The sequence below is a fragment of the Mesoplodon bidens genome, assembly GCF_964165515.1.
Source record: "Mesoplodon bidens genome assembly, chromosome: 7".
In the NCBI taxonomy this organism is placed as follows: Eukaryota; Metazoa; Chordata; class Mammalia; order Artiodactyla; family Ziphiidae; genus Mesoplodon; species Mesoplodon bidens.
The window spans coordinates 111,763,456-111,775,741 of NC_138164.1; the positions used below are offsets into that span (position 1 = coordinate 111,763,456).

At 40.9% G+C, this 12,286-nt stretch overlaps 1 protein-coding gene across 9 annotated transcripts in view; it reads left to right on the forward strand.

Moving 5' to 3' along the window:
- PPP6R3 (protein phosphatase 6 regulatory subunit 3) overlaps window positions 1–12,286 on the forward strand; it is a 130,316-nt gene that overhangs the window by 36,320 nt on the left and 81,710 nt on the right. For 4 of the 9 annotated variants that reach the window (XM_081239001.1, XM_081239003.1, XM_081239004.1 and 1 more), the window contains one exon: window positions 3,411–3,563. The exons of the other annotated variants lie outside the window; for them this stretch is intronic. The gene's annotated coding sequence lies outside the window, so the exon portion shown is untranslated. The remainder of the gene's footprint in view (window positions 1–3,410; window positions 3,564–12,286) is intronic. 9 annotated transcript variants of the gene reach the window in all.

Here is a 12,286-nt window from a genome sequence, read left to right on the forward strand (position 1 = left end):
ATGCAAGGAAATAAGGAAGTACTCAAAAAACATGGAAAGCACACAGTCCTCTGCTTGAAGGGGTTCCCACTGGCCAAATCTGGGATAACTTGAGCATCAGAATGAATGGTGATATTAATAAATAAAATAAGAATCCGTGAGTCCATACTGATAATGAATTAAAGAATGAATGGGAAAAAGGGAACATACCTTACTGGAATTATAATGTCAACTGATAAGTGTAGAAGGAGCAGTAGATTTACAAAATAAACATCATTTTATAACTGTCAGTAACAGTTGATTAAGACAAGAATTGCTAGTGGATGCTAAAACTATTGGGTGAATGTTTTAAGAACATAATCTCAAAATATCTTCCTACAGATTATTTACTAGTTAATTACTAAGGGGAAACTGGTTATTTTACATTGGAGAGATGAGGCAAATACCATCTTAACCAAGTGATCAAAATCCCAATAATGGGACACACAGGCATTATCTTACTACTTATGTGATACTCTAGGAAAAACAAACCTCACTTACCACTTGTGTGGTAGTACTGCCAGATATTTATACCCTATGTTCTTCAAAGATGCCAATGAAAGACAGAGAATTGCTGAAGAACTGTTTCAGATGGAGACACGACATTAGGTGTGATCCATGATCTGGATTCAGGTGAAGGGGGATTGCCGTAAGGGACGTTGTAGAGCAGTTGGCGGAATTGGAATGTGAACTATAGATTCTATATGGGACAGTTAATGTGTTGCATTCCTGACTTTGACTGTGGTTGTGGAAGAGAATACCCTTGTTCTTAGGAAATACACAGCGAGCTATTTAAAGGTGAAGGACGTGATGGCTGCAGAAGATGGGTGGAAGAGCAAAAGTGACACAGTGATTAGTTGTGAATCTAGGTGAAGACTCTGTGGGAGCTTCTTGTACTGCTCTTGCAGCTGTTCTGCAAGTTTACAATGAAGACTTTTAAAGAAAAGATTGGAGTGAGGGTGGTTGATTGGATCCCCCATTCACGGGTGGGGGCTCAGTGGCTGTGAACCTTTCAGCAGTGTGATGAGTTGAGCTCCTTTGGTTGGGAAGTCCCCAGTGTCAGGATTTTCAGGTGTTTGTTTCTTGAGGTCAGTGATTAGAAGACACTTTCAGTTTTCATCCTGGCTGGGAATGTCAGAGCCCAATAGGAGAATCTGGCTGGGGGTGGGGTGGGCAGTTGAGTGGGCCTGTCTCTGCATTCTTTCTGCAGTTCACACAGTCCCTCTTTTTTCACTGGCAGGCCCACCCTCCGCTGTACTGGAGTCACCATCCTTTTTGGCTTCCTCCTGTCATCTGATGGGGTTGGGAAGGACAGAAGAAGGCAAGGAGATTTGGGAATCTAAGTGTTCATTAAATAGCTTTTTCAACCAATATTCCTTTTGCTCCCTAATTTTGTTGGTTCTTGGGATTATGCCTTTAAAAAGCAAGACAAAAACAACCAAAACAATTCTTTTACTGTACTTTTAGAGGCATTGCAATGTGTGTTCAATATACATTCTTTACCCAGGAGTCCCAGTACTGCATTTGTATACCATTTCATTCTGTTTTCTATTTTTTGATCTTGTTTCCCACATTTTCACACTTTAGAAAAAGCCAGATTTCTTATCATCAATAGTATAGACCCACTCTTTCCCGTAATTAGTCTAAGGGAAAAGACTGAACAATTAAAGACCTTTTTCCAGAAAAGTGGGTTATGTCTCAGCATACTTGTTACAACTTAATAAGCACCTGGATTTGTGATGCTCTGAGTGGGTTGACAGCTGTCTTATCTTTTGGCTTCCCTGGATGGGAGTGTGCAGCCCAGTGAGGCAGGCAGGTTGGTACAACTCCGCTGGGAGCCTGTGATTGACTGACTGGCTTGGAAGTGGGTGAAGTGGGTAATCTTTTTTTTTTTTTTGGCTGCATTGGGTCCTTGTTGCTGCACGCGGGCTTTCTCTAGTTGCGGCAAGTGGGGACTGCTCTTTGCTGCAGTGCGTGGGCTTCTCATTGCGGTGGCTTCTCTTGTTGCGGAGGGCGGGTTCTAGGCATGCGGGCTTCAGTAGTTGCGGCCCACGGGCTCAGTAGTTGTGGCTCGCAGGCTCAGTAGTTGTGCACGGGCTTCCTTGCTCTGCAGCATGTGGGATCTTACCGGACCAGGGCTCTAACCCATGTTGCCTGCTTTAGTAGGTGGATTCTTAACCACTGCACCACTAGGGAAGTCCAGAAGTGGGTGATCTTGGCTGGTGGGAGAAAAGATTGTAGATCAGTTGAGGGTCCTACAGCTACTCAGATTAAATGTCACATGGGTGTGCGTGTGCGCAGGTGTGTGCATTTTGTGGAGTATATAACTTCATTGGATTTTTAAAGGGATCTGGAACCCCTAACACAGAGTGGTTGTGATGGGACTAGAATTACCTTTGACATTTAGAAATGTACTCTTTACACTAACATGCTAGGTTGGTCATGTCTAAGGACTGTGGTGGCACATGATCTGTTCTTATGATTTAAAGCAAAAATTTAGGTGATCAATTAAACACGTTTTTGTTTAGAAAACATTTCACTGGTAAAATGTTTTTTAGAATCAAATATTTTCTTCATTTTAAGCTAGGTTTGTTACAGTTTTTCTTGATTCATTTTGTTTCTTTTAGCAAGTGGTTAGCATTGTTTCTATTTATTATCTTATTTGAGGGAAAATGTTGAGTTGATCAGAACATAGTGTGAATTTTGTGGAACAAAGGCATTAAATAAATGGCATTTATTTTGAGATGCCTTGTAGACTGCATCTTTATAGGATTTCTGATTGGTATATTGTCCATAGTTTGTGTCTTTTCTTGCAGTCTTTAGTTATAAATGAAGTGCCTTGGAAGACAGTTTAAATTTATAGTCCTTTCATGTGAAGCATCTGGTTAATTCACATTAGAGACAGGATTCGGCTACAGCTGGTACTTAAGTGAACGTAATGTTCTGCTCATAGTTCCTAGTAAGTTACAGTTGTTTAAAGGTATTACATGGGGCTACTTGGGGACATTTAGAGGAAGATACTTTTAAAACTTGTTTTAGTGTTGTAAAATATGGTGCCTTTGTAGTTAACCCTGTGTTGAGTAAGAATATCATTGATGTTTTCATAAGACAAAGATAAGCATATGTATTTTTTCTTATTTGCTCACTGATAGTGCTCTTACTGTATATCTATTTCTGGGTTATTGTTTAGTGTAGGATAAAAGCTTAGGTAGAGGAATGACAGTACCTTTTTTCCTCTTGTTACATAGAAAAAATTTCAATTAGCTAGTACTTTTCAATCCTCTGAGGTATAGTTGTGTGTGAATGAAGACCTTGAACCAGTATCTTTAATGGCAGCTCTCATCCGAACAAAAGAGAACATGTTGTCATTTTTGCTCTTTTTTTCTTTATAGGGGAACTTCTGTTTCATGTCGACCATCCCACTTTATTCTGCTAATCTGCTAATGCAGTAAATTGGAAGACAACCGTTGCCAGGATAACCTGTAATGGGCAAGGAGCCACAGAAAAGAAAACATTTCTTTTAATTTTTAAACTTCGTTTGAAAGGTAAGGTCACTAAGATTATGAGGAGTTTCCTTCCATGAGTTACATCGAGGAAAGCAGTTTTCTGTCTTGAGACCCTGGAGTCTAGGTGGACCTGGTCTGGGTCATCACTTTGAGCCAGGTACCACCTGGCTCCGTGGCGCTATGGTATTTTTAGGAAGTTAAGTAACAGGCTCTGTAGTTTGCTCTGGTATGTCGTAGAATCTGCAGCACCCATGGGATTCCCAGCTTCCACGGGATGGGGGTTGGGGTGGGATTGAGCTGGGCCCTAGGGACTAGACAGGCCTAGCAAGCTGAAGTAGCATGCCAGAGAAAGACTGCTAGTAGAGACCCAGCTACTGCTTCTAGGTCCCCTGGCTCTGTGTGTGTGTGTGCGTGCACGCAAGGGAGAGAGAGGGAGAGATTTGTGTTTGTTTTATACCAGCCAAAGGACATCTGGCTTCTAGCCAGCCACCTGACTCTTTTGAGTCTTAATTGCTATCATTTTGCAACTCTTTACTGAATTTTTTTGTGAAAGACCAGAGGTTTACTTTGCATATTTGGCTTTTGGGTCAGTTGGCACTTAATAGAAAGTGGCCCAGTAGGACCTTTTTGGGGATATGCACACATACTTAATCCAATTTCATTTGTTCCATAGTAACTGGAGGAGCAGGTGGGCATAAACCATTTAATCATCTACTTTTCAGGCTTCACTGTCTCAGGAGATACTATAGTTGTTCTGTTGTAACAGGTCTCTGCTTCTAATCCCCAGGCCGGAATCTTTCCTAGGCAGTAAGCCACTTTGCCTGTGCTCTCCCCCACCTCCAGCCCCTTGTGAATAACTCTTCCTCAGCATCCCGTTCTGCTTACACAGTGAAGCACCAACTCTTGTAGAAAGGTTCTGATTTGTCCAGTTTTTATCTTCATATTATTCTGTATAAATCCTGATGGGGAGAATTCCCTTTAACTAGTCATTCATTCACTCTGGGCACCTTGTTTCATATGGTTTTGTTTGTTTGTTTTTGCTCATGTGGCCCAGCCCTTCTTTTTCCTCTGCCCTGGGATAGGTTCTAACCCGTAGGTATGAACTCTTCAGTTTCTTACCTGCCTGACTGAGTGGAGAATTCAGTTGAGGGTTCAGATATAAGAAGTCCAGTAGCATGCAGTGATAAGCTATGATCTGACTGTCAGATTCATTTATAGTTAAAACAATTATCCATTTTTCTATTGTGATGCTGGATTTCAAAAACTAATTTTTAGAACTCTTTATAGTATTACACATATTAGCTTTTTTTTTCAGTTGAGGTATAATTGACATATTAGTTTCAGGAGTACAGTATAATGATTTGATATTTCTATATTTTGAGAAATGATTACCACAATAGGTCTAGTTATTAGTTATCATCCTTACACAGTTACAAATTTTTTTCCTTGTAATGAAAACTTTTAAGATTAGTTCTCTTAGCAACTTTCAAATATACAATACAGTATTATTAACTATAGTCACCATGCTGTACATTCTATCCCATGACTTATTTATTTTGTAACTATAACTTTGTATCCCCTTCATCCATTTTGCCCACCCCCATCATACGGTTTTATTATTCTGTGTATTTGATTTTATGCCTTCCAGGGCTCAGCTCTCTTTCCACCTTTTTTGTAAAACCTTTCTATGTTGGTCCAGTCAGTCCCTTTGTGGTCATTCCTTTGTGAACTCTTAGAGTATATCATTAAATTATTTTAGGATTACTGTTTTTCCTTAAGTAGATTTTAAGCACTCCTGAGCAAGGAGTTTTCACTTCTACTTTATGTCTTTAGTACATTTTACGTAATAGGTGTCATTAATTGTTTGGTGGTAGGAGCTAAAATTTCTCAGGATAACAGTTTTAAAACTCTCTCTCCCTTTATTTCTCACACGCTCTTTCTCTTGTTTGTTTTTGTTTTTCTTTGCTGATAGAGACTCTTAGCTTTGGTAGCTTATAAAACAATTCCTTACCTTTAACTATATTCTTTTTTCTTCTTGTACTCCCTTCTGCTCATTACCATGCTGTTCCACACTAGGGTGGGTGAACTCTTCTCTTAAGAAGTTACCCCAAAGGCTCCCAGAGTCCTATAATCAATGCCCGGTAGTTGAGAAGGATTTCCAAAGAGGTGCAGCACTGCAGGTATAAGGTCCTTTAGACCAGGGATCATCAAGCTCAACTTTTGTTGCAAAGGCCCAGAAAGTACACATTTAGGTTTTGTAGACCAAGAGGCAAAAAAGAGGATATTATGAGGGTACTTAGGTGACAAAAGAGAAACAAATTTCCCCAGATTTTATGATGAAATTCAAAATTTAAGAATACTTGAGTTCATTTTTCCGTGATACAGATCTACTAATGAGAAGAATGAAATTCTTTTTCTAGGGGGATAACGTTTCATTTAAATGGCATTTGAAGGTAGAGTTCCCCTCTCATCAAAATCTATTTGCAAATGTTCATCTAATCTATTAATGCTGATCCGTAGTGAGATTTTACATATTTCATCTTTGAAAATGTCTTTTTATGCATGTAGGTACTGCCACATTCTGATACCATCCCACAAGCACGTATGATTTTAGTTGAGTATATTCTTCACTTAGAAGGCATAAAGCATTTATAGAATTCTATTAGGTTCTTCTCTTTATTTGCCTTTTAGTATGTCATTACTTTGTAGATTAATCATTTCCAGTGGAAGGTTAGGTGAAAGCTCTTCAATTGCATAACTAAATGGCTTTTGGAATAGGGAAATTTCCTTCACACTTGCATTAAGTTCTGAAAAATGCTGTGTAACTGTAGTTTGAAAATATATCGACTGCAAATTTGTATGGGAATGGGAATCTCACTTATTATTTTAACTTCAGATAGCACTTCAGCAAAGGTGAATTTCCAGAGCCATTCAGTGTTCAGTAACAGTGGTTGAGTGTTGTTCTCATTCAGAAAAATTTCAGCCTTGGTCCTAAGCTCCAAAAGTAGTAAAAAAAAAAACAAATAAAAGAACCCACATTACTTCCTTTTTTTTCCCTTAATAAATTTATTTATTTTATTTATTTATTTTTGGCTGCGTTGGGTCCTCGTTGCTTGCGGGCTTTCTCTGGTTGCGGTGAGTGGGGGCTACCCTTCGTTGCGGTGCGCAGGCTTCTCATTGTGGTGGCTTCTCGTTGCAGAGCGTGGGCTCTAGGTGCACAGGCTTCAGTAGTTGTGGCTCATGGGCTCTAGAGTGCAGGCTCAGTAGTTGTGGCGCACGGGCTTAGTTGCTCCGCGGCATGTGGGATCTTTCTGGACCAGGGATCGAACCTGTGTCCCCTGCATTGGCAGGCGGATTCTTAACCACTGCGCCACCAGGGAAGCCCCAGCGTTACTTGTTGTAAGCCATTAAACTACAGTGTGATAGGACAAGTCAGAAACTAGTGATGGTTAAGTCCATGAGAGTAAATTAAGTTCACTGTTGACATTACTGGTTCAGTAACATGCGAGGGATCAAAAAAAAAACTCCCCAAGTACCTGCTTATGAAAAAAAGAAAGAATAGCCATAAGCTTTAAACACTTTACATTGTCACAAGTTTTGTGAATTTGTCCAGTGAAGCCTTTTTTTCTGTCTACACACAATTTTACCACCATCAGTTGTAGCTCATCATGGCACGTTCTGCTGCACGTTGTAGTGATTTCATCTTTTCTTAGCTTCTCTGACAGTATTCTGCATTCTGTTTCACATGCACTTTTCATAGAAGCTAATTCTTCATCACTTCAAACTCCTCAAATAAATGACAACACTCAGATCTTAAACTCATCAAGAATCAAGGAAAATCATCATTGGCTTCTTTAACTTATTAACAGGCGACCTTAGAAACCAGCTTTGATTGAAGCTTTGTTTTCATTTTTTATTTTTGTGAAGAAATTCTCCTGTAATAAGATACTCCATTTAACATTTTCTGACTTTTCTGACTGTTCCTTTCTTGTGATTTGGGAATACTGTGATGACTGCTTAGTCTGGTAATGTCGACATATAGTGTATTTTAGCACAGGGATGGTATGATTGCATAATAAACAGTGCTTTGCCATCTAGTTTCATAACAGAATAGTTCACATCCCATTGTACCTTAAAAACACAACATTTGAAGTCCAGATTTTCTTTTCTTGTTTTGACATGTTGAGTGTGCACTTATAAAATGTTGCAGTACAGCACATGGCACTCTGAGCACTGCTGAGTTATACCCGTGTCACTGTGATTTGGAGAGCGCCTAGCTGCAGTGCACAGTGATAGCACCATATGTGGTCTCTTGTCACAACTGCTCAACTCTGCCCTGGTAGTGTAAAAGCAGCCAGAGGCAGAATGTAAAGGATGGTGTGACTGTGTTCTGTTAAGACTTTATGGTCATTGAAATTTGAATTTCACAGAATTTGTACAAGTCACGAAATATCGTCCTTTTGATACTCCCCCACCCCCACCCCCAAACAGTTAAAAAGGTAAAAACCATTCTTCGCTCAGGGCCTATATTTATAAAAAAGGTGGCATACCAGATTTGGCGATCTCAGTACGGTACCCCCAGGTGTCCTAGGTCTCTGGAGTTGCTTCACACACTCATGGCAGGAAAAATGGGGTGGGAAAGGACCTAAACTGAAAAGGTACCATTGTGGTTTTTGCTGTTGGTTAGATTTTTCTATTTCTTTGTTTTTTGTATGTAGGAATCTTATGTGCCTGTAATCACCTCATAGTCTTTCTGTTAGATAGTCTTTTATAATACCCTGATTTTAGATTGTGGTTATATTTATAGAGCCTGTCCTAAATGCCAGGGATTGTGCTGCTTTATATTTTCTTTCTTTTCATAATTTTTTATTTTATCATACATAGGTACACAGCTTACATAGGTGCATAGTTTAAAAAGTCAAATGGTATCGCAGGATTTATAACAAAAAATAACAATCATCTCCTTCATCTTTCCCATCCTATCCCCTCCTCATCCCCAGCCCCTAGTGAGTAAGTGAGTTACTTACTCACTAGGAGCTGCTACCTCCATCTCTTAGCTGTTTCCTCATCTTCACTTCCTTGTGCATTTCTAAATTATATACCTGTAGGTAGCAGTTTCTAATCTATCTTACTTCTAACTATGAAGATTAAGGTTTAGCTATTATATGCATAGCTCTTTCCCTCTCACATCTCCCAACATAGTTAAAGCACAACTTTGGTTAAGATCAGTAACAAAGTATGTATATTTTGGTTAATTAATCCCTAAATCTCTGACTTAATTTGCAGAATCCTTCTCAACACAGTAACATGCATCTGGCAATACACTTCCTTGGACATATCCTTTCCAGAGCCCTCTGCCTCATGGTTTACTCCAAACTTGTTCCTCTTGACTTTGTCTGTAGCTGCAGGTGTCCCCCCTTCTGGGAGTCATCTTTGCTTCTCTGTGTGTTGGATCCCTGGTCTCATGGATTCCGTGTCTTCCCCTCATGGCTTACTGCCATGCTTTAGTGAAGCCCGTTCTCCATCCAGTAGCTTCCTCAAGAAACTGTGAATAAATCTTTCAGACCTTCCAGGTCTAAAAATGTTCTTTTCTAGAATTGCTGTTGAGGAAGCTGATGTCATTCTGATTTCCAGTCCTTTTATAAGTTTTTCCTCACTAGAAGAGTTTAGATACTCTTTTTTTTTTTTTTTAATCTCTGATACCACGGACTTTCACACTGTGTCTTAAAGGATCTTCTACCACTCATCGTGGTGCCACATGTGGGTCTTAAGGGGAGAGTCACTTCTTTATGCTCGGAGAAAAAAACATTTTTTGACAAGGGAGGTTAGTGGTGAATTATAATATGTTCTAAAACTTTTGTTACTTGGATGTTGGACTTTCTGAATTGTTTCTCCATTTTCTGTCTTTCATAAATTTGTTGGCATTCTCCTTGGCTGTTGTCTCCTTTTCTTTGTCCTTTATTGTCGTTTTTCTAGAGCTTCCAGAAGGGTAGAGAATTGTGTAGATTTCAACCCACTAAGCATCTGGAAGGTTGCAGAATCCTTTGCTATTTTCTTGTTGAGACTCCATGTCAGCCCAAATGTAGCCATGCCTTTTATATCACATAGACTTTGAGAAGAAATTCATAAAACAATGTGGTGGTCATTTAATATAGTCTTTCTGTCCAGAACGGGAAGTTGTCTGTCGTTGCCCTCGTAGAGAATCAATCATCCAGGCTTCCAGAGCACCTCCAGCCTTGGGGTCTTGAAGGTGTTGGTGTTCCTAACCTTTAGCAGGTTCCTGCATCTTCTGCTCACAGATAGGACAGATAATCTGTCCTTTTCACTCACTGGCTCTCATTTTTTCCCTTGGGCACTGTCCGTGATAGTATAAAAGAGCTTTGAGATATTCAAAGATAGTTATTTTTTCCTCCAAGTGGCAAGTCCTTCTGCCACCCTGGTCCTCTTTGGGTGCCATGTGGTTGGCAGTCTCTTCATCTGCCCCAGAACAGGATATGATACTGCTTGGCATGAGCTGATCTGCCCAGGGAAGGCTTCAGTAGAGTTAGTATCTCCCGTGGTCCTAGACGCAGTTGATCTATGACACATTCTGAGGGTTACTTGCTTATTAGTCACAGCATAATACAACTTTATGTCAGGCTTATAATTAACTAAAATCTTTGGACTTGTTTCTTTCTTTAACAGTTTTCTTAGGCCTAGCAACCTCTACCCCCCACCCCATGTCATGTTTTTCAGTTTTTATTTTAAAAGGACTTTACATTTAACCACGTTAAGTAAATTTCTCTTGGTTTCATCATGTCAGACAGCTTTTGAATGCTGATTCACTCGTGTTTTCTGTGCATTTGGACAAACCTCTGGCATTCTGGTCAATCAGCCCTGATAGCGCCACTGGCCACAAGAGCTGAGCTCCTCCAGTGTCACCACCCACGCTCTTTGGGCTGAGTTCCCAGCCAGCTTGTCTGTCAAGTGATTCTTTTCCCTGCCCATGAAGACATGGGGTTCCCGTCCACGAGTGTATCCCAAGAGCCATTAGATGGCAGGTTAGCCTGCTGCTGTTTCCCTTCCGCAGGCTGGCCTGGGGCTGGCTTGTGCTCTCGATGACTGCTGCTGGGACCGGTCGCTCACCGGGTGTTCCATGCTGGTCCTGTGGCCGTGTGCCGTGTGCCGTGATGGGAAGAGCACAGACTTGGGAGCGCGATGGGCCTGGGCTTGTGTCCCAGCTCTGGCCACTAGCTGTGGTCTTTGATAGATCATCTCACCTCTTAGAATCTTAGTTTTTCCATCTGCAAATGAGAGCGAAACCTTGAAGAGTTGTTGTGAGGTACAGATGATGTATCTAAAAGCATCAAGCCCAGAGTCTGGCATATGGTAGGCACTTAATAATTGTGAGTTGCTTTTAGTCATTTTTCCTCCTTTAATCGAAAGTTGCCGTATCAGACCATTTACTGTTATTGTGGAATAGCTAGAAGAGATTAAGGAGCTATAAAGACTGTAAGCAGTGTTCACGTCTCATGTTCTACACTGAGCTTGTATTCCTGAGCAGAGTCTCAGCAGTCCAGGAGTCTGCTTTGCTGGTAAAATATTCATGACGGAAAGCACTTCCTGGAGGTTAACAGGTTATTACTGCTAGTCTAGGGACTGTTGAGATAGCCCTGAATGCTTTATGATTATATACATTATTTATGTCTGTATGTCTCTATGTATGTATGTATGTATGTATGGCTGCCGTGGGTCTTCGTTACTGCACGTGGGCTTTCTCTGGTTGCAGCGAGCAGGGGTTACTGTTCATTGCGGTGTGCGGCCTTCTCATTGTGGTGGCTTCTCTTGTTGTGGAGCACAGGCTGTAGGCGTGTGGGCTCAGTAGCTGTGGCTCGCGGGCTCTAGAGCGCAGGCTCAGTAGTTGTGGCGCACGGGCTTAGTTGCTCCGTGTCATGTGGGATCTTCCTGGACCAGGGCTCGAACCCGTGTCCCCTGCATTGGCAGGCGGATTCTTAACCACTGCACCACCAGGGAAGCCGTGATTATACACATTCTGATTAAAGTTTGCTGGGCAAGGAAGATTGAAGGTTAAAAAAAATGGGGGGGGGCTTTAAAATTTGTGACCAATTTGCCATGTCTGTCTTCTGTTACAGAGTTGCTTATAACTCCAAATTAACCAGGATAGTTAGCTCATTCTTAAACCGAAGGTTGTTTCTTTTTGGCCATTTTTCAGTGGCATCTCAGTATGCTCTAGAATTTCTGATTTGGAAAGGCTGTTCTCTTTGGGCATCTTGTCTGTAATGGACATATGAATAAAAAAGTAGCCACTGTCACTTGATTCAAATTGGGTGACTCACAAACTGCATATAACTGATTTCACTTAGTAAAAACATGGGCGAGTTGGATTTTCCAAGGCTTTCCCCTGCCCTGTGTTACTATAGAATTCTCTTTCTAGCTCTGCTGTTTTCATACTGTTCCTGACTTGCTTAGGACCAATCTTCCTCCCTACAGTTTTATTTATTGTATTTATTTTTTGGCCATGCCGCATGGCTTGCAGGATCTTAGTTCCCTGACCAGGGATTGAACCTGGGCCCGAGCAGCAAAAGTGATGTGTCCTAACCACTGGACCACCAGGGAATTCCCATCCCTACAGTTTTAGATTAGGAACTCTTTTGGGTTATTTCAGATAACAGATGTTCTAATCACATCACGTTTCCTCTGGCTCTCCAGTTACATGTCACTTCTTTCTGATATTTGAGTCAGATTTGTTGACAGCTCTGCCT